Source organism: Podarcis pityusensis, assembly GCF_964106645.2.
Source record: "Podarcis pityusensis genome assembly, chromosome: 11".
Lineage (NCBI taxonomy): Eukaryota > Metazoa > Chordata > Lepidosauria > Squamata > Lacertidae > Podarcis > Podarcis pityusensis.
Genome location: NC_138036.1, coordinates 5,243,860 through 5,266,064, shown reverse-complemented (window position 1 = coordinate 5,266,064; position 22,205 = coordinate 5,243,860).

Genomic DNA, 22,205 nt, shown 5'->3' with positions numbered 1-22,205 from the left:
TTAGGAGGAGTCATGCCTCCAGAGAAAACCCAAAATTATAGGGAATGGTGTTGATTCAGAGTGTGTGTGTGTGTGTGTGTTGGCTGGGGCTGATAAGAGTTTTCATCCAAAACCTCTGGAGGGCTCCAGGATGGTGAAGGTTGTTAAACACAAGCAAGAGGTGCGATGCACAGGCAAACAGGAAGAAACAGTTATAAGTTGTTGTTGTTGTTGTTTGCATGTTGGAATTTGCCTGAGGAGACCTGAGTTCACATCCCAGATCATCCATCTGGCAGGACTGCAAATCTTCAATGCCCTGCGAATAAGTTCCATTGAACTCAGTGGTTAGTTACCTCTGGCTACATAGGTTTGACATGTAAAATATGCTGGTTTTCAACAAAAGTTTCCTGCTGAATGAAATGCTGCCTTTTGTTTTTCCAGTAGAAAAGCAGACAATCTTTCAAAGAAGTGTTGCCTCCTTGAGAGGAAAGAAGTAGTGAGGACCTGCTGAACATCTTCCCCATTCTCTGTTTTCCCCCATGCTAATTTAACAGAAGAACTGCCATTACTACATCCACTTGCAAAAGCATGAAAGATCCATTAATTGTCCTGGTGTTCTGCAGCTGACATCATCACCCTTGTCCTGAAAAACTGGAACTGTGTTCTCCCCTGATCCTTGCTCCCACTGCTACACTATGAACCAACCAACCAACCAACCAACCAACCAACCAACCAGGTATAGGAAAGGCTGCAGCCTGGTGCATAAAATCCATGCAAAAGCTCTCAGGTTCAATTCCTGGCACCTCCAGGAAGAGCTAGGAAAGACTCATCACTAAGACCCTGGAGATTCACTGTCAGTCAATGTGGAAAACACTAAACGCCATATAGACAATTGTTTTGCTCTGTAAAATATGGCTTCCCATGTTCATAAGATTAAGTTTTTTTGTGGTGCATCACAATCAAAGCTGTGGATTGCAATTCCCACCCCACCCTGATTGTTTGCCACAGTGGCAGGGGTTGATATAGTCCTACAACATCTGGAGAACCCTGTGTTGGCTACCCCAGAATTAACTACTTTTGGCAAGAGGGAAAGGGGTCAATCCAAGTTGGCCTTGCATCCAGCATCTTCCCCTCAGGGATTCCAGTGCAACCACCCATGCCCCTGTCATCCTCCTCCACCATGTGGATTCATACAGGACCCTGCAGCTCTGAAATTAGAGTTGAGTTTCAGCATATTTTGGAGTCTGGTAGTGTGAGCTTCATAAGTTAATTAAGCATTGTGTAGTGATGAATGTCTTTTTGAATTGTATGAAGATGAAGTATGGCCTAGCTTTGAATCAGTGCTTTCTCTCTCTCTCTCCTTCTCTCTCTCCATGTGAAAAGAAGGAGATGAACATAATTGCATTCTGATCATAGATTCTCATAATTGTAGAGCTGGAAGCGACCACAAGGGTTATGTAGTGCAATTCCCTGTAATGCAGGAATCACAACTAAATATCAAGGTGCAATGTCAGAAGGTATTCTGGACCATAACTGATGCTTTCTCCCTTTATTGTACTTCTTAATGTTTTGAATCTGGGTCCAGCAAAGGTGCTGCTGCATGCAGAATCCATGCTACTGCCCCTTTGAGGTCAATGGCTTTCAGTTACTATCTTTTTTCCAAGAGAAGAAAACAACTTTGGGAGATTATTCTGATCAGTCTGGACCAGGCAGCTAGGAGGCTGTGGAGAACTTGCTGCTGGGAACATAGGTAGCTGCCTCAATCAAAACCTATCAGTGTTGTCAACACAGATAGGCAGCAACTCTCTAAGGTGGCCCACAGCTCCACCTAGAGACGCCAGTGATTGAACCCAGAGCCTTCTGCAAGAAATGCAGATGCACTCTCACATAGCTATAGCCCTTCCCTCTGCTTCTTAAAGTTCTGCAGTACTGTGAGCTGCAGGTGGCAAATTCCTGGTGGCCCAGCCATCATCAGTGGAAGAACTCCACAGGAAGAAATGTGGCCTGCATTTTTTGGCAAGAGTTAATTGCAAATTTACTTGCTGATTCAAGCTTCAAGTGAATGCTCCAGAGTTACTGCACACCGATGAAACAAGGTGCACTTTTGCTTAAAGGGAAGATTATACTTATTGTATTAGTATTTGATTTCTGTAAAAGAATCTGTGCTTGGACAAAGAAGGTTTAGTGTGGCCCAGAACTAGTTAAATTTAGTAGCAATGGGGGAGGTCAGCTGGTATTCTCATGCAAATCTAACAAGTTCAAAAATTCCCAAACAACAAGATCCAAACTACAAGAAAGAAGATTCCACCTAAACATTAGGAAGAACTTCCTGACAGTAAGAGCTGTTCGACAGTGGAATTTGCTGCCAAGGAGTGTGGTGGAGTCTCCTTCTTTGGAGGTCTTTAAGCAGAGGCTTGACAACCATATGTCAGGAGTGCTCTGATGGTGTTTCCTGCTTGGCAGGGGGTTGGACTCGATGGCCCTTGTGGTCTCTTCCAACTCTATGATTCTATGATTCTATGATAATACACAAATCAGAATGTATCCATCCATCCATCTGCATTTCCATCCCTCTGAATTTTGTGGTGCAGTTTTTCAGCCACGTAATGTGTGCAAAAACGAACAATTTAAAGAAAAGTTGTGCATAAAGATACAAGTATCAGTGAAAAGAAAATATATTTGTGTTATACTGGGGAAAGTAGCTTGGGGGGAAACTGTGTACATTAAGAGTATCTGCAGTGAGGTGCTCACAAATTTCCACAAGGATTCTTTTTTTAAAAAATAAAAAACTGATGCAGAAAAGTGGTGAGCTGAATTTATGTTCAGAAAAATGAGAAACTGAAATTGTTCAATTCATTAATTTCTAATAATCAGTGGTACAGTCATAGCAGCCACATTTGGAGGGGGAGGAAGGATAAAAAGGTACAGGTGGTGTTCAGGGTATCTTGATACCAAGTAGTTAAGGTATGCCCCGCGGAGGACCTTAAGGTCCACAAATGACAACATTTTGGAGGTCCCAGACTGCAAGGTGGTTAGATTGGTCTCAACTAGGGCCCGGGCCTTTTCAGTACTGGCCCCGGCTTGGTGGAACGCTCTGTCACAAGAGACTAGGGCCCTGTGGGACTTGACATCTTTCCGCAGGGCCTGCAAGACAGAGCTGTTCCACCTGGCCTTTGGTTTGGACTCAGTCTGACCATTATGTTTCCCTCCCCTTATGGTTTTGATTTTGATTTATGGGCTACTTTTAAATTGAGGCTGCTTTTTCAAACTGCATTTTAACCTGCATTTTAAATTGGTCCCCCCCGCCTTATGTTTTTTACTGTAATTTTACTGGTGTTAGCTGCTCGGCTCTGGCCGGGGAGGGCGGGGTATAAATAAAATTTATTATTATTATTATTATTAAGGGCCTTGCATATTAATGCAAGAACCTTGAACCTGCACCGGTAAGATATGGACAGCCAGAGCAAACCTTGAGGCACCTAAGTTATGTGCTGGTGGTAGCCTGTCCCCACCAACATTCTAGCTGCAGCATTTTACATCAGCTGGAAATTTCAGCTCATGTGCAAAGGTACGCCCACATAGAACGCATTACAGTAATCAAGCTTTGAGGTTACCAGTGCATGAATCACAGTGGCCAGGCAATCCCATCTAACAATGACTGTTGTGTCTCAAATTACAAAGAAGGATCCAGCAGCAGCACCAAACCATGAACCTATTTTGGGAGCTAAGGGCTTCTGTAATCCCGGCTATCCATCATGGTGGGCTTGTTGTTTGCTCTGGCCCCTTGTAGGAGAGATAGGTAAGATTTTCTCAGTTCTGCAGGCTGCTATATCCCTAGCATAGCAACATGGTGCTTTTATGAATGTTTGAGTTGCAAGTTATTCGCTTCTACAATTATGATAAAGTGCACAATGTTTGAGCTCCTGATTCCTCTGTAAATTTCATGGAACAACTTCAAGACTGCATTGTTCACCAAGGCTTGCAAAAGGGTATTTAAAGTAAAGATGCTGACTTATAGGGTGGAGGAGAAATCCAATTCAGCTCACATTCACCTAATTCTCACTTTCCAGAGGAATACCTGAACCAAAACAAAGCCAGCCTTTAGAATCTGCACTTCCCTGAATTTTGCAATGCAGTTCATCTGCCAAGTAATGTATTCAAAGATGCATATACTAACATAGTGTGTGCATTAGGTGCATATATTGATTAAGATAACATACAGAATCACACTATATTAGGGGAAATAGCTTTCTAAAGATGTGTATATTGGGGAAAACAGCCTAATAACATAGTAAGACGTATTTACAGGTGACTTTCAACTTACACAGGGGTTGTGTTCACATATAGCACCTGAAGTCAAAATAGTGTATAGTCAGCGCACACTGGGTTCAGTGGTGGGTGGGATTGCCAAAGTCTTTTTTTCCTGGATGTCCACCAGCTTTCCATCCATTTTATATTTATTTATTTATTTATTTTGTCAATTGTATAAAGCAGAATGTGCACAAGTTAAATAAGCTTAAGTTGTGAGCTGACTGTACTTTAGAATGTTAATAAATTTCATATTTTCATATATATATATATATATATATATATATATATATATATTGCAAACTGATGCAGAAATATGGAGAACTGAACTTAAAATTGGAAATAAGAGAAACGGACGCAATCCGAAACTGACAGATGCATCCATTCCTTCTGACTTGTATCATCCCTGTTCCCCCAGCTATAAGATCTGGGTAAAGGCTGGGGCCTTTGCAGCCATGGGTCTGGTTACGTTAAAACACTTGTCTTGTTTGGCCTTCCTTGTTCAGCTATAACTGAAATGCACTTCTATGTCTTCTTTCAAATTCCCTTGGCATGTTTTGACATGCAAAGTTACTGGTTTGTGATGACCTTTTGGTTTCAAGCAAATAAATGTAACAGGAAAGGAAAGGAAGGCAAATTGCAGATGTCCACCTCCCAACAAAGACTGGATCTGACTGGTTCTGTGGGACAAAGGAGGCCCTGTGATGATGCTGTTATCTCATTGACTTGAAGAGAAAACAAAGGAAATGGAAGCCACAAGAAAACCTGCAAAGGGATGAGGACAAAGAAGTTTTGATGTGTGTGGGGATGCTGGGTAAGTTCAATTCAGTTGTGCACCTCAGAAATGCTTCAGTGCCCAGAGAAGTGGGTCAAATGTTAGTCAGCTTAATATTTTTTTTCCAAATACTTTTTATTACTTTTTTTGTAACAACAACAAATAAAATACTCTTACATTCAAAAATTTGTATGTCTTCTTATTTACCCTGCACCTTATTGCGCCCAGACTTCCTTCCATCCCTTCAACGGTTCTCATGTCTCAAATCTTTTCTTACAGTTTCCAATTTACACTCCGTCCACATCACAAGATTTACATTAATCCTGCTACAGTTTTTAAATTCTTACATTTACTCCGTATATATTCAACAAATTTACTCCAATCCTTTTCGAACTTTGCTTCTTTTTGGTTCCGAATCTTATAAGTCAATTTTGCCAATTCTATGTATTCAAACATTTTTGTCTGCCACTCCATTAAAGTTGGGATTTCTTGGGATTTCCATTTCTGAGCCACTAAGATTCTAGCGGTGGTTGTTGTGTACATGAATAGTTTGTAATCTTCCTTTTTTAATTCATCCCCTGTTATCCCTAGCAAAAATGCTTCTGGTTTCTTTGGGAAAGTGTATTTAAATAGTTTTTTTTCATTTCGTTATATATCATGTTCCAATATTTTTTCATTTTTTCACACATCCACCACATGTGAAAAAATTCACCGTCTTTTGTTTTACATTTCCAACACATTTTATTACTTACTCTATACAGATTAATAATTTTAAATGAGCCCTGTTGTATCCTCTAGCACCTTGTTACTTATGGTGGCTTTCTCCAGAGTAGGGATGGGGAGAAATTTGATTCAGTTCACATTTCAAGACAAACTTACCCCAGTTGCACTTATTTTAAAAAAAGGCAGGAACCAAAACACAGATGTCCTTTGAAATTCACACATCTCTGAATTTTGCAATGCCGGTCTCCTGCAAAAGAATGTGGACAAAAATGCATATGCCAGAATAAAGTGTGCATAAAATTGCATATAACAGTGGAAACAGCATGCACAAAAGGGATTAACCGTATTGGCCTGAATATAAGCCTCACTTTCTCCCCAAATTCCAACTATGAAAAGTTAAAGTGTGGCTCATATTCGCAACCTTATGGTATGCAGCCAGGAGTGCAGGGCGAACAGCACCAGGAGCGTGGCAAAGCGGTGCCTGCCCTGCGCGTAGTCCCCCATGCTCTTCCTCCAAGGCCAGGAAGGGAGAGAGCGAGGAAGGGGAAAGGCTGCCAGCAAGGCAGTGCAGCTCCCCCCGCCCCCCAGTATGCAGCCAGGAACAGCGAGGAATGGAACAGCTTATATTTGGGTATTTTTTCTCTTTTTTTTTACTACCCCTCCCCCCACAATTTTAAAGGCGTGGCTTATATTCCGGTGCGGCTTATATTTGAGCCAATATGGTATATTATGCTGCGTTGCTTTGCTTTGATAGTGGATTTCCACGTGAACTATCTATATCTATTGATCGATCGATCTGTAGTGGTTAAGAGCAGTGGACTCGTAATCTGGTGAACCGGGTTTGCTTCCCCGCTCCTCCACATGCAGCTTCTGGGTGACCTTGGGCCAGTCACACTTATCTGAAGTCTCTCAGCCCAACTCACCTCACAGAGTGTTTGTTGTGGGGGAGGAAGGGAAAGAAGAATGTAAGCCACTTTGAGACTCCTTTGGGTAGTGATAAAGTGGGATATCAAATCCAAACTCTTCTTCTCTTCTTCATCTATCTATATCTATCTATCTATATCTATCTATCATCTATCTCTCTCTCTATCTCTCTCTCTATCTATCTATCTATCATCTATCTATCTATCATTTATCTATCTACCGTATTTTTCGTTCTATAGGGCGCACCGGCCCATAGGACGCACCTCATTTTTGGGGGGGGGGGAAATGAATAAAAAAAATTATTCCCCCCCCCCGCCGCGGCTGCCGCCCCAAGCCTTGTGCACACCTGCAAGAAGCACGGGGCACCCTCCGGAGGGCTCCGCGTGCTTCGGGCTGCAGGCTGCCGCCCCAAGCCTCGCGCGCTCTGCGGGACCTCCTGCCGGGCGCGCAAGGCTTGCAGACACTCGCCCAAAGCACGGGGAGCCCTCCGGAGGGCTCCCCGTGCTTCGGGCGACAGGCTGCTGCCCCAAGCCTCGCGCGCTCGGCGGGACCTCCTGCCGGGCGCGCAAGGCTTGCAGACACTCGCCCGAAGCACGGGGAGCCCTCCGGAGGGCTCCCCGTGCTTCGGGCGACAGGCTGCCGCCCCAAGCCTCTCGCGCTCGGCGGGACCTCCTGCCGGGTGCGCAAGGCTTGCGGACACTCGCCGGGGCTGCAGGCTGCTGCCTGCAAGCCTTGTGAGCCCGCGGGAACTCCCACCGGGCTTGCAAGGCTTGCGGATAGCTTACTGAAGCCTGGAGAGCGAGAGGGGTCGGTGCGCACCGATGCCTCTCTCTCTCCAGGCTTCAGCGAAAGCCTGCATTCGCCCCATAGGACGCACACACATTTCCCCTTCATTTTTGGAGGGGAAAAAGTGTGTCCTATGGAGCGAAAAATACGGTATATCTATCATCTATCTATCTATCATCTATCTATCATTTATCTATCATCATCTATTTATTTGTTTCTTTGTTTGAAATGGCAAACTGGTGCAGAAGTGTGGAGAACTGGGAGAAGGCTGGAAAAATGGGAAAGGGAGAGAAGGCAGAATTACAGACTCACCCATCCCAAGTTGTACTATAAAGACTAAATAAATAAATGAATAATTGCTGCGTCCCTCTCACTTTGATAAAAGAGGAGGTGCCAGGCTCAAGAGTTCAAACCAGGATATTGGAATGCCTGAGAGCCGTATCCTTCAGGGTATGCTTAGCCTGAAGAAGACAAGACTGAGAGAGTTGGACGCAGTGATGCTTATGAATACCAGATACTGGAATCCACACAGGGGGAAAGTGCTCTTGTGTTTGAATCCTGCTTGCAGATTTCCCGCAGGGATTTGGCTGGCCATTGTGAAAACAGGATGCCACTGGCCTGTTCCAGCAGGCTCTTCAGAGGTTCTTAAAAATAAAAAAAAATAAAAAAGCAGTCAAAAACAGCACAAGCAGGACTGGGCCAATGGCACTACAGCTCATTTTTTTTTGTTGGTGAAATGAGCCTCAGCAACTTGGGGAATGACCAACGATGTTCCTGCAGATTATGTCAGTGATTGAGCTGGATTATAAGGGTTTGGGTGGTCCTTCAACCTACGTTGTTCAGGGCTTTGTAAATTAATACAAGGACCTTGAAAGTGGCTCAGCTGTAAGTGAGAAACCAATGCAGATACAGTACTTCAACAGTGGTGTCACAGGTACTACCAACAGGCATTGACAAATGCAGCCCTCCAGATGTTTTGGGACTACAGTTCCCATCATCCCTGACCACTGGTCCTGTTAGCTAGGGATGATAGGAGTTGTAGTCCCAAAACACTTGAAGGGCCGAGTTTGCCTATACTTGTACTCCCAACCTTACTGTATGCTTTTGAAACATGGACCACTTATAAACACCATCTCCAACTCCTTGAAACATTCCATCAACAGTGTCTCTGAAAAAATTTACACATCACTTGGGAAGACAGGCAAACTAATACCAGTGTACTGGAAGAAGCAAAGATCCCCTGTGTCAAAACAATGATTCTTCAACTTTGTTGGACTGGTCATGTTGTGTGGATGCCTGAATTTTGTCTTCCAAAGCAACTATTCTATTCTGAACTTAAAAATGGAAAGCGTAATGCTGGTGGTCAACAAAAGAGGTTTAAAGACTCTATCAAGGCAAATCTAAAAAAGCAACAGTTAATTTTAATAACAATTCAAAGTAGACACCCATGGCAGAGACCTTATTCATCCAGCGGGGCTTCTGATATCTTTGGAACTTGAAGGAGAAGATCTCCCACAGACAGCAGTGGTTATTACACATTGTATTATTATTGCACAGTAATTATGTGCTGTGTGAAGAAAAGCTCCCTTTTGCCAGTTCTGCATCTCTCACGATTAAGCTTCATTGGATGGCTCCACTGGGTTCTACTGTTAGGAAAGATGGAGAGAAAAAATTATCTTTCCACTTCCTGGATGCCATGCCTAATTTTATATACCCATTGGTGAAAACTCCTTAGTGAAAACAGCCTCCCAAACCCACATTATAGATGGATTATATTGAACTGTCCACCCCACAAAGTATGCTGATATTTTCATTGTCATTTATCAAACATTAGAATGCAGCTTGATTTTGTTTTCTTTTATTGCTAAAAATATTTATATACCACTAATTCATTTTTTTTTAAAAAAATCAGAACGGTTTGCAACAAATCATACACTTAAGAGCATATAAAATGCTAAATTCAGGCATCAGTTAAGGTATTCTTATTTGCCTGCAGATGGAAAAGTTTTTAGCAGGCATTTAAAAGTAGGAACAAAAGTTGCGTTCTAAATCTCTGTTAAGGTGAACTTATGATGTCTGGTTTCAATGGATTTTTCACGTGCTTAACTCAGTCTTTTGTTTTCTTTATCTTTTTAGGTAACTTCATGAAGATACCAACAAAGGGCAAGTTCGGTGTTGTTGACAATACCGAGAGATGCTAGTAAAGTTGTAGATGGATGTTAATGAAGTTGTAGACTGGGTGCCGGCACTTTGGACCTGTTTCACCCTGGCAGTCCAAGTAATCAAGAGGCCGCTGTTTGCCCCCGATGGGGTCCTTTTACTGGGGCTTGCAGGTAGCACACTTCCAAGGTAGTTTTCCGGGCTTCTTCAGTGGTCTGATCTCAAAGCCTTGATACGTATAGTAAAGGTAAAGGGACCCCTGACCATTAGGTCCAGTTGTGACCGACTCTGGGGTTGCGGCGCTCATCTCGCTTTATTGGCTGAGGGAGCCGACGTACAGCTTCCAGGTCATGTGGCCCGCATGACTAAGCCGCTTCTAGTGAACCAGAGGAGCGCATGGAAACGCCGTTTACCTTCCCGCCAGAGCGGTACCTATTTATCTACTTGCACTTTGTCGTGCTTTCAAACTGCTAGGTTGGCAGGAGCAGGGACCGAGCAACGGGTGCTCACCGTGTCAAGGGGATTCGAACCGCTGACCTTCTGATTGGCAAGTCCTAGGCTCTGTGGTTTAACCCACAGGACCACAGCACGTATATTGATATTCAATTAATATTTAACCCACAGCACCACAGCACGTATATTGATATTCAATTTCATAAAGAATACTACGCAAATCAGTCTCTTAAGCTTAAGCCAAGAAAATGCCGGCACCCTGTCTACAACTTCATTAACATCAATCTACAACTTTACTAGCATCTCTCAGTATTGTGATCAAAAACCGAACCTACCCTTTGTTGCTATTTTCATGAACTCACCTAAAAAGATAAAGAAAACAAAAGACTGAGTTAAGCACTTGAAAAATCCATTGAAACCGGACACCATAAGTTCATCTTAAGTTGGGTAGTTCATAAGTCTCTGTGGCTTTACACAAGGTTTTGTATTTTTCTCAGAAGATTGATAAAGAATGTATACTTATTTTGGTAATTATTGTATGTATATTAGTCGCCAACGTGTTGCATGAGTCGTACTACTTCTATCAGCAGCATAGGTTGCATATTTCTAGCATTCTAAATCTCAGTTGGCAGAGTATTCCACAGGACTGGGCCAATGGCACTAAAGCTCAATTTTTGTTTGTTGGTGAAATGAGCCTCAGCAACTTAGGGAATGATCAGCGATGTTCCTGCAGATTATGTCAGTGATTGAGCTGCATTATAAGGGTTTGGGTGGTCCTTCAACCTACATTGTTCAGGGCTTTGTAAATTAATACAAGGACCTTGAATGTGGCCCAGTTGTAAGTGAGAAGCCAATGCAGATACAGTATTTTAACAGTGGTGTCACATGTACTACCAACAGGCATAGGCAAATGCGGCCCTCCAGATGTTTTGAGACTACAGTTCCCATCATCCCTGACCACTGGTCCTGTTAGCTAGGGATGATGGGAGTTGTAGTCCCAAAACATCTGGAGGGCCGAGTTTGCCTATGCCTGTACAGTGGTACCTCGGGTTAAGAACTTAATTCATTCTGGAGGTCCATTCTTAACCTGAAGCTGTTCTTAACTTGAGGTACTACTTTAGGTAATGGGGCTTCTCGCTGCCGCCACGCCACCGCCACCACACAATTTCTGCTTTCATCCTGAAGCAAAGTTCTTAACCCGAGGTACTATTTCTGGCTTAGTGGAGTCTGTAACCTGAAGCATCTGTAACCCCCAAGGTACCACTGTACTCCCAACCTTACTGTATGCATTTGAAACATGGACCACTTGCAAACAGCATCTCCAACTCCAGCTCCAACTTGATTCCATCAACGGTGTCTCCAAAAAATTTTACACATCACTTGGGAAGAAAGGTGAACTAATACCAGTGTACTGGAAGAAGCACAGATCCCCTGTGTCAAAACAATTATTCTTCAACATCAGCTTTGTTGGACTGGTTATGTTGTGTGGATGCCTGGTTATCATCTTCCAAAGTAACTACTCTATTCCGAACTTAAAAATGGAAAGCATAATGCTGGTGTTCAACAAAAGAGGTTTAAAGACTGTCTCAAGGCAAATTTTAAAAACTAGCAATTGGGAAACACTTGCCTGCGAGCGCTCCAACTGGAGAACAGCCTTTACCAAAGGTGTCATGGGCTTTGAAGACACTCAAACTCAGGACGCAAGGGAGAAACGTGCTAAGAGGAAGGCACACTTGGCAAATCCACACCGTGGTCAACTCCCACCCGGAAACCAATGTCCCCACTGTGGAAGGACATGTGGATCCAGAATTGGCCTCCACAGTCACTTAAAACCATGTTTATGGAAGACAATCTTACTCAGCTACGAGGGATCACCAAAGAAGAAGAAGAAGAAGAAGAAGAAGAAGAAGAAGAAGAAGAAGAAGAAGACATGATGCCAGCCAGATGGTCCCTGTCAGCAGTCTGGCTGCTACATTCTGCAGCAGCTGGAGCTTCCGAACCAGGCCCAAGGGCAGTCCCACATAGAGCATTAGGGTTGTCCAGCCTTGAGGTTACCAATGCATGGAGGTCAGGCTATTGCTGTAGCTGGCAAAACAGTGTGTGCCCACATAGCTCAGTTGGTAGGGCATGATACTCTTAATCTCAGGGTTGTGGCTTCAAGCCCCATGTTGGGTGAAAGATTCCTGCATTGCAAGGGGATTGGACTAGGTGACCTTCATGGTTCCTTCCAACTCTCCAATTTGACATGCAATGTCATACTCAGAGCAGACCCATTGAACTCAATGTAGTGGAGACGAAGCTGGTAAAAGCTACAAAAGACACTTCAATAGATGCTGAATCCAGTTGGTGTGTGTGTGTGTGTGTGTGTGTGTGTGTGTGAGAGAGAGAGAGAGAGAGAGAGAGAGAGATAGAGAGAGATTGATTGCTAAATGCTTGCCCATTGTGATTTCTGCATCAAAAATCTGACTATTTGATAGGGCAGATATGGTTCCCAAACTCTTCCCCACCCTCCCCATGGTTCAAACATTGGGTTACTTCTTCTTCTGGTACCACTCCATCTGCTCCATTTTTATCCTATGTGTGTCCAACCGTCACTGTGTGTTAATCACAAAAAATGATGCCAGACCAACTGGGAATGACGTAACATATGGCCTGATGTCACAACACCATGTATTTAGTTGTGCAATTATGTCACTAGAGCAATTAAAGCCAATTTATAAAGGGATGGCAATGAAGTGACGTTGATGTTTTCTTGACTCAACACATCAGTGATCCCAGCCAGTGAAAAATACCACTCAGTTAGGACCACGGGGTTTTTGTGGGGATGAAATGTGGGTCAGGGGAAGCATGTACATCAGCTTAAGATCCTTGGGGGGAAAGGGGGATATATAAATAAACAAGAACGATTAATAAAATATCCTCAGTGTGTGTGCTTTTCACTCCTGCCAACTATATTTGCCAATTTCCCCTCCTCTTTGCCTCAGCTTTTGTATTTGCCTTGTGTGCTGTGTGTTACCACACAATTGTGAATCTAACAAGTGAAATGAGCATCTTCCTTGTTTTTAAAAAAAGGGGGGGGGAGAGGAGAGGCTGCCATCTAAATATTCACCCCTAGCTGAATTAACATAAAAACTCGTTTTATTTAACACTTATTCATTAACCAGAGATCATCTTTGTGGTCAGGATTACACGAGGGCTCTGCCAACAGTTCCCCTGATTTCTTTTTTTTCTCTTTCAGCAAGGAAAATGTTGTGTACGGTAGAGGAAGCAAAAGAGATTACAAGAAGATTTATTTTTAATAAGGGCGTCTTTTTTAAAAAAAAAAAAAAAAAAACCAACACACACACACACACACAACCCCCTCCCACCATAAATTACATTTTAAACCTTTACAGCCAATGTGGGGATTGCAGTGGAATGAATTAAGTGTGTTTGAAGGAAGCCCGGGTTTATCTTGAATGCTAACAACCCTGTCAGCTTCATTATATATTTCACCTGTCGTTGAAGAAATGTTGCACAAATACCTTTGGCAGAACAACAGAAACTGTAAGATTACCCGAACCAGTTCCTTGTCCTTCCTTCCTTCCATCCATCTATCCATCCATCCATCCATCCATCCATCCATCCATCCATCCATTCTTCCTTCCTCTTTCTTTTTCCCTTTCTTTATTTTTCTACCTCCCTCCCCACCAAAATTCCCTTTAAATACATGCAACGTTGTGTGCATGTGCTTATGTGTACACACACAAACATAGGCGCACGAGCTCAGAAATGGCATAGGCAACCTTCACAACACCGTGCTATGATACCACTTTAAACAGTCATGGCTTCCCCCAAAGAATTCTGGGAGCTGTAGTTTGTGAAGAGTGCTGAGAGTTGTTTGGAGACCCATAGTCCCCACACAGGGCTGCACTTTCCAGAGTGGCTTAACAAACAATCAATTCTTTGGCGATCAGCCTTCTTTATGGTCCAGCTTTCACTTCCATACCTCACTACTGGGAAAACCATAACTTTAACTATACGGACCTTTGTCGGCAAGGCGATGTCTCTGCTTTTTAAGATGCTGTCTAGGTTTGTCGTTGCTTTTCTCCCAAGAAGCAGGCGTCTTTTAATTTCGGAATGCCAAAAACCATGTGCACCAGCCTAAACCCTTGCAGGAAAGGTGGGGTAGAAATGTAGTAATAAAATAAAATAAGACTAATCTTGGCAGCCTTTGAGATGAGTGGATTTGGAACACATCCCTTGAGAAAAGTTGTGTTATGCTCTTATCACTTTCCCCACTACAGGGAGATATACACACTTTACTCCCCTTATGCTTGCACGATAGAGAAAAGTAGGCTTAATGACATTTCCTTATGTGTTTAGGTATTATTAGTATTATTATGATTTTTCCGCTGAATAGAAAATGAAGCAATGGTTATGTCAATACATCTGTTTAGATCTCGATTTTATTTCATTTCTGCCTAGCACCTAATATATTTGATGTGTTTAGGGTGCTGTGGTGGTTTTTTTTGGGGGGGGGAGTTGCAGTTATTTTACAGAAACAGCCTTGGCAATTTTATTTGTCTGCTTTAAATGTTTGCTCGCATAAAACACAATGCAATGCAATGAAGAGAAAGCATTATTATACAGTGCAATCTCATTTTTCCTCAAATGTCCTAAGAAATCTTTTAAACAGGAGAATAACAGGAAGCGCAGATAAAAACCTGGAGTGTTCATTTCAACAGATTTACATCCAACCAGGCTCATTAAATCTGCCCTGGTTTCACTGCATCAAAGTTTCCTAGAACCAGGCATGGAATGCAATTTCTTGGGGAAGTGTCCCACAGAAGCTCAATCGAAATGACCTGGAAGTGGGCAAGGACATCAGGGTCTGTTTCATTAACTGGAGCATTTTCCTTCAGATTTTAGAAAGATTCAAAGTGACAGGGGACAACATCAAGAGAGGGAAGCAAATAACTCACGAAAATCCTGACCAACAACCTCAAATCTGCTCAAATCCATCACAATAACTTAAAACAGCAGCATGCAGATTTCATCATTACTGGTTGTCCTGATAGTCCAGAGAGGCTGGAGTTCACTCAATAAGATTCATGGCTGAGCAGTGATTTGAACCTTAATCTCTCCATTCCTAACCCAACACTAACAAACCCACCACATTAATCCACGCCATTAATAGCAGCACCCCAAAATGCCATTGGAATATGATATGTTTTGGCTGGCAGTGAAAATGTTAGTAGTGTTAGGTCTAGGCAGACTCTTCTCAGAAGGGCTTTCTTAACCAGGCCTTTGGTTGATCTTATTGACATCCAACACCTTTTTAGAATGTGGCTTTTGGGAGGTGGGTTATTGGGTTATTGCTTTTGATTTGATTTGACATGTTGTGGTCTTGTTGTGAATCACCCTGAGACCTCTGGGTATAGGGTGGTGTATAAGTTGAATTAATAATAATAATAAAACAATTTTGATGCCACATGAGCAAATGTTCCCTTATGCCCCCTGGCTCTACAATAAAAATTCTCATATATTTGCAAAGCAAAGCAAGGTTTGGTTTGGTTTCCATTTGAATGGAAGACCGTGTGTTGAGATTCCTTCCAACTCTACAATTCTATGATTCTATGCTAACAGTGATTTTGGGGGTGGGGAGCAGCAGCAGACATTCAATAAATAACAATACTCAAGCCAGTTTCTGTGGGATTTTTTTTTCCACTTCAAAAGAGCTTGTGTCAGAAAGTTCTTTAGTAGCTATTGGGGAAGCATCATACCATACAGAGGGTCCCATGTTCAATCCCTGGTATCCAAGCAGGGATGGGAATGGCACCTCAAGAGCTGCTGTCAATCACTGGGTACAAGACTGAGCAAAAGGAACCAATGGTCTAAGTTAGCAGAAGACAGCTTCCAGTGTTCCTATGTATTCTATGAAGCATTGTATGGAAAGCGATCCATGAATGGAATCGAATAAACAAAGTAAGTGATGCTGTTGTTTATTATTACTGAAGCAGCAAGAATACTGAGCCCTGTGTAGCAATGGGGGAAGAAATATCATTCAGTTCACATTTAAAGGGAAACCTTCCTGACTTGCCCTTTCCAAAACAATCTGCAAACTGAAAACAGGGCCATCTTTTGGAATTCACACTTCTGTAATAAATTTTGTAACCAAGTTCTCCGGCCTAAGTAACAACCTGTACAAAAATACACATGCTGGGTCAAAGTGTGTATCAAAATGTGTGTGGTCATTGAAATCAAGAAGTAGTAATGTGTTAATAAGGGAAAATTACTTTTTTACCCCCCCCCCCAAAAAAAAAATATTAGCCAAAATGACATGTACAAATGTGGATATCTTTGGAGGAAATCAAACCCAAACATGGATTATTAAGTATGAGGATTTTGAACCTGACATAGAAATGTGAAAAACTGAAGTTCATTCTGCCCGGACACTGAGGTCCAGCGCCAAGGGCCTTCTGGCGGTTCCCTCACTGAGAGAAGCAAAGATACAGGCAACCAGGCAGAGGGCCTTCTCGGTAGTGGCACCCACCCTGTGGAACGCCCTCCCACCAGATGTCAAAGAGAAAAACAACTATCTGACTTCCTGAAGACATCTGAAGGCAGCCCTGTTTAGGGAAGCTTTTAATGTTTAACAGACTACTGTATTTTACTACTTTGTTGGAAACACAGCCAGATGGGCAGGGTATAAATAATAAATTTCTTCTTCTTCTTCTTCTTCTTCTTCTTCTTCTTCTTCTTCTTCTTCTTCATCCACCCTAAATATCCCAACATTCCATTTCATTGGATGCCCAGTTACAGATGGGTAGCCGTGTTGGTCTGCCATAGTCGAAATAAAAAAATTCCTACCTGTAGCACCTTAAAGACCAACTAAGTTAGTTCTTGGTATAAGCTTTCGTGTGCATGCACACTTCTTCAGATACACAGATGCCCATGAGCTCTAGCATTATGAGAGAGGGAGAGAATACTTTTCTCCACCCTCCCTGCCCAGGCCATGCATAATTCTATAAACTTCTATCATGTCACCTCTTAACTTGCCTCTTCTCCAAACTAAAAAGCTGCAAACGTTGCAACCTTTGTTCATAGGGAGAGCTGTACTATTGCCTTAGGCTATAGCAAGTAAACAATAGTCCAGCAGGACACGATACAAGAATTTGAGCAGCACGTGGAATGGGGAACAGCACATGTTTATTTGGGAATTCAATAGAAACCTTTGAAGACAGGCATTCTGGACATGCAATATTGTTCTTAGATGAGGTGAAAAACCTAATAGGAAAAGTTTCACACATATCCATAGTGTGAACTTTTCAACAAAGCAAGTCCAGTGGCCCAAGATAGCTTTTCAGTGAACCCTAAGGGAAGCCACTAAGCAATGCTCTCATTCTGCTGAATTTCAGAAGAAACTCTCTATAACCGTATGATCTATTATGGTTTCTCAAAGCTGCAAGTCCCGTCGGTGGAGTCATTAAGAACAACACTTGACACAAAGTGGTAAAAAATAGACATATGGGAATACTGCTGTGGAAGAATGAGGAGGATGGGGCTCTTCCGCCGGTGGTTTCTTTCTCTACACTTAATATCACATTGCAAAGGGTGAGAGCAAAGAAAGAATAAATGTGGGAAGGATGGTGTGTGGGGTTTTTTATTATTATTAAAAGGAGAGTACTTTAATGAAGGGAACATCCTCACAAAAGGAGTATCTTTGTTGCAGATTTAACTACTTTGTGTGAGAGAGAAGGAAACACATCTGAGCTGTGCCAAAAGGTGAGATTCAGTGAAATATTCATCAGAATTGAATCTAAAGCAGTCTTCTAAAAAATGTTTCAGGGATCACTATGGAAGGATAGCGAAAGGATTCATTTTGGGATCCCTGGTTGGCTCTGATTACTAGTTCAACCTATGTGGAAACATTGTCCTCGAACTACAGTAGATTGGTTTCATTTGCCCAAGTGTTGTCAATAAAAACACAAGTTATTTTGGTAGCATAAGCTTTGGAGCATCATCACGCTAAGAATATGTTCCTGATTGGTTCGAAGCACTTAAACCAGAGACAAAATGGCTGTGAAATAACAGCAAAAAGTATGGCAAGTAGCTGAAGATAGTGGTGAAGAGCTATGAAAAGTAGGGCTGTGTCCAGGCTCCCCAATCTGTCCCAGGGCAAGTCTATCGGTTCTGCTGTGACACCAGCATTTTTGGATTTCTTCTCTCTGCACTGTTTCCATTAGAGCTGGTTGATATTTTGTCTCCTGAGGAGGTGGAAGAGGAGGAGGTGGAGGAGGCAAAGAAAAAGAAGAAGAAGAAGAAGAAGAAGAAGAAGAAGAAGAAGAAGAAGAAGAAGTGGTAGAATTTTTGGCAGAAGAGCAGGATAAATAAATTTAAATTTGAACAATGCACACCCACCTGCAGCCTGAAGTGGTACAGTCTTAGTGTGCAGAATAAGCTATAGTCCAATGATGTGGACACTCTATGGGTAGAACTTGATGTCATTACAAGGGACATGTGCCTCTGCTTCCTGGATGAATGGATGAATAGATGGATGGAACGGGGGATATAAACAACAGCACTGGAAACATACTTTTAAGGGTGGGCAGAGGAGACATATCAAACCCAACAAAAACAGTCATTTTTTCTCCCTAAGCCATCTCTAACAATTCCCACTGCTCTAGCTATTACTAATGCACCTGAATGGCGAGTGAAAGGCTGTTCGTGGAGCCAGCAGTCATGTATATTTCGATGTAGCTGCATGCTGAAGCCGTAATGATGTTTTATCCCGATGCATGAGTCGGGGCACCTGGCAAGCATTATGCCTTTAAGTTAAACTTTATTGAAATAAAATAGGCAAAGAACAATACGTTTTGCATTCTTCAGAAGCCGGTGTTCAATAAGTACTAAGTTTTGATCGATTGATGCTGTGTCATATTTGACTAAAGAGGTGGGAAAGTTGCTACTGTTGCCTGGCGCTGGATGAAAGAAGAATGCACTATTGATTTTTGTATGTTGGATGGGCTGTCAGTGTACAGTGCATTGTTGATTTTGACTTTTATAGCCAACATGTTTCCTTTAATTGGATCATTTGTAAAAGAGAGGAGGGTACCTGTTCTCCTCCGACAGTGATTGATCACAATCATTTCGTGTTTGTCAATATTTGATAAACCCACAGTTACCCAACAACATGGCCCAAAACAGCATTGTTATGCATTTTATTTCTTGTCTTCTCCCTCCCACCCCTTTCTGCATGCTTCCCCTTGTTACCATCTTTGATTTCCCTGCATCGTCACGCGGTCAACTAGTGAAATGTTCATTGTTTGCTGATCAAGCCAATTGCATTTGGGTGTGAGCTGGTGTGCCAGTCCTGTTTCCCAGCGAGAGTAAAATTATCTTCCCCCTATGCTGCCACTACCACCACAACTGATCTGCCTTGCCTTGTTTGCATAGCGGATTCTCCCAGAGGGCTCTGAAACTGCTTACAGTGGAGTGACTATGAAAATATCTGGATCCCTAGCTCTCTGATGGCATTCCTGTCACAGTGGTACCTTAATCTGCTGGTGTGCCTAAATATTCTCCCGCTTCTCCTCTATCTCCCCAGTTATAATTATTATTATTTCCCCCCTCAGCATGCTTGATGCAAATGAGGAGATCACTCCAAAGAGTGCTGAGGTGTGAGGAAGGTTTCAGATGCACGCGCGCAGGATTGTTATAAATTATTTCAAAGGGATGCATGGTGTTTTGTTTTGTTTTAAATTGTATCTTTGATGCTCAGCTCACAGATGGCTGATAATTTCATCCGATGCACTGAGCAGTTCAGCATCTTACTCCTGAAAGCAAAGATAAATTTGGCCATCAAGCTCAATCTTTATCCTCTACACACACACCCCGCAACACACGCACACCCCCTTTTCATTTATTTTATCTGTGGTAATCAGCACTAGTTATGCAAATATGTTCTCGCTAGACGAAAGGGTTTTCCGTTTTTTGAGCTGCTTCGCAAGACGAATTTCCCTATGGGCTTGCTTCGCAAGACGAAAAATGAAAACGTCTTGCAAGTTTGTTTCCTTTTTCTTAACACCGTTAATACAGTTGCGACTTGACTTCAAGGAGCAACTCATAGAACGCGGTGTGGTAGCCTTTTTTGAGGTTTTTGAAGACTGGTGATTTTTGAAGCTTTTCCAAAACTTCTTTTAAACTTTTAAAACTTTTTTTGGGGGGGTTGGATTTTGGGTTGGGGTGTTTGGAATTCAAGGACTTGGTGTTGGGGAGGGGTTTGCAAGAATCTGGAAGCTTGTGTGTTTTTTTCTGCATTTTTATGATTTTCTGTGACCATTGGGCCACTCTGCTGTTTTTTTTAAAAAAAATTCTGGATTTGAATTTCTGTGTGGTGGGTGGCTGGGGGAACAGTTGAGGAGGGGTTTGCAAGAATCTGGAAGCTTGTGTGGTTTTTTCCTGAATTTTTATGATTTTCTGTGACCATTGGGCCACTCTGCTGTTTTTTAAAAAAAATTCTGGATTTGAATTTCTGTGTGGTGGGTGGCTGGGGGAACAGTTGAGGAGGGGGTTCTTCAGCAAGAAGCAAAGAGTGGAAGAGGAACCTTCTTCGAGTTGTCTCCCAGAGTCTTAGAAAATGTACTGTGCACTTTGTTGATTTTTAAATGTTTTTCTGTCATGTTTAGAAACTTAATTTATTGTTCCTTCAATTTTTGAAATGCTCTTTACAGTATGTGTGACTTTAAAGAGCACTTAATAAACTCTTGTTGTACCAAATTTGGCTTTGTTTGGACTTTTGTTGACCATAGGAACGCATTAATTGAATTTCAATGCATTCCTATGGGATTTCGTGCTTCACAAGACGAAAAATTCGCTAGACGAAAAAACTCGCGGAACGAATTAATTTCGTCTTGCGAGGCACCACTGTATCTAGTTCAGCAGGGAAAGGGACAAAGGAGATGACCTTCTCAGATGGACAACGCCAAACCATTCAGCAGAATATCCTTTCACACCAGCATCCATTAACCAACTGGAGACCTTTCCTTCAAGGAGCTGAAGGAGAAGCAGGGCAGATTTGAGCACCTTCACCTGATCACTGATTGGGCCCTCCTGCAGGGATCTACCAAGGCACCCATCCCAGAATGTCTCAAGGAGCACAGAAGGCCACCTTTTACCACAACAGACCATAGAGTATCTAGCACTTCACCCTGGCTTTTGGCACTTGAGATGTATATATTTAGCAAGCCCCTCCTTTCTGTGATTGTTAGTTGTTTTAAATTGTTTTTAATATTGTGCTTTGATGTTGTAACCCACCCTGGGACCCTCGGGTGATGAGCAGGTAATAAATCATTGCCATCACCAGAATGGCAGCTACTCTCCAGGGGTACCGACAAGAGCTCTCTACTTAGAGATGGTTGGGACTCAACCTGATACATTCTGCATGCAAAGCTATGGCCGTTTGTCAGAGTGAAGCATTCTGGGAGTGGTAGCCTCAGAGTTTCCCTGTACTGCCACCACCTTGGCTTAGTAAATGTTCTTTAAAGTGCATCGGTTTACTGCACTTAAACTTCAAATGATATCTGCTGGCACAGTGGCAAAGTGACAGCAGCACAGCTGGTCTTCAAGATTTCCCCACCCACAGTGCCTCACCACAGAAGGTCAGATATGATTGTAGAGTTAGAAGGGATCCTGGTGGTCATCTAGTCCAACCCCCTTGCAAGGCAGGAATATTTCATCTAATGTGGGGCTCAAACCCCAAACCCTGAGCTATCCCAAGCAGAGGCAGAGCATATGCCCGTGCTGCCCAGGGCGATCACGCTCTTGAGGGGGGCAGGGCGTGGAGGGTGCCCTCCCAGACATGGGATAGCCCATGGGTTGGCAAACTAAGGCTCGGGGCCAGATCCGGCCCAATCGCCTTCTAAATCCAGCCCGCGGACGGTCTGGGAATCAGTGTGTTTTTACATGAGTAGAATGTGCCCTATAATTTCAAATGCATCTCTGGGTTATTTGTGGGGCCTGCCTGGTGTTTTTACATGAGTAGAAAGTGTGCTTTTATTTAAAATGCATCTCTGGGCTATTTGTGGGCCATAGGAATTCGTTCTCCCCCCCAAAA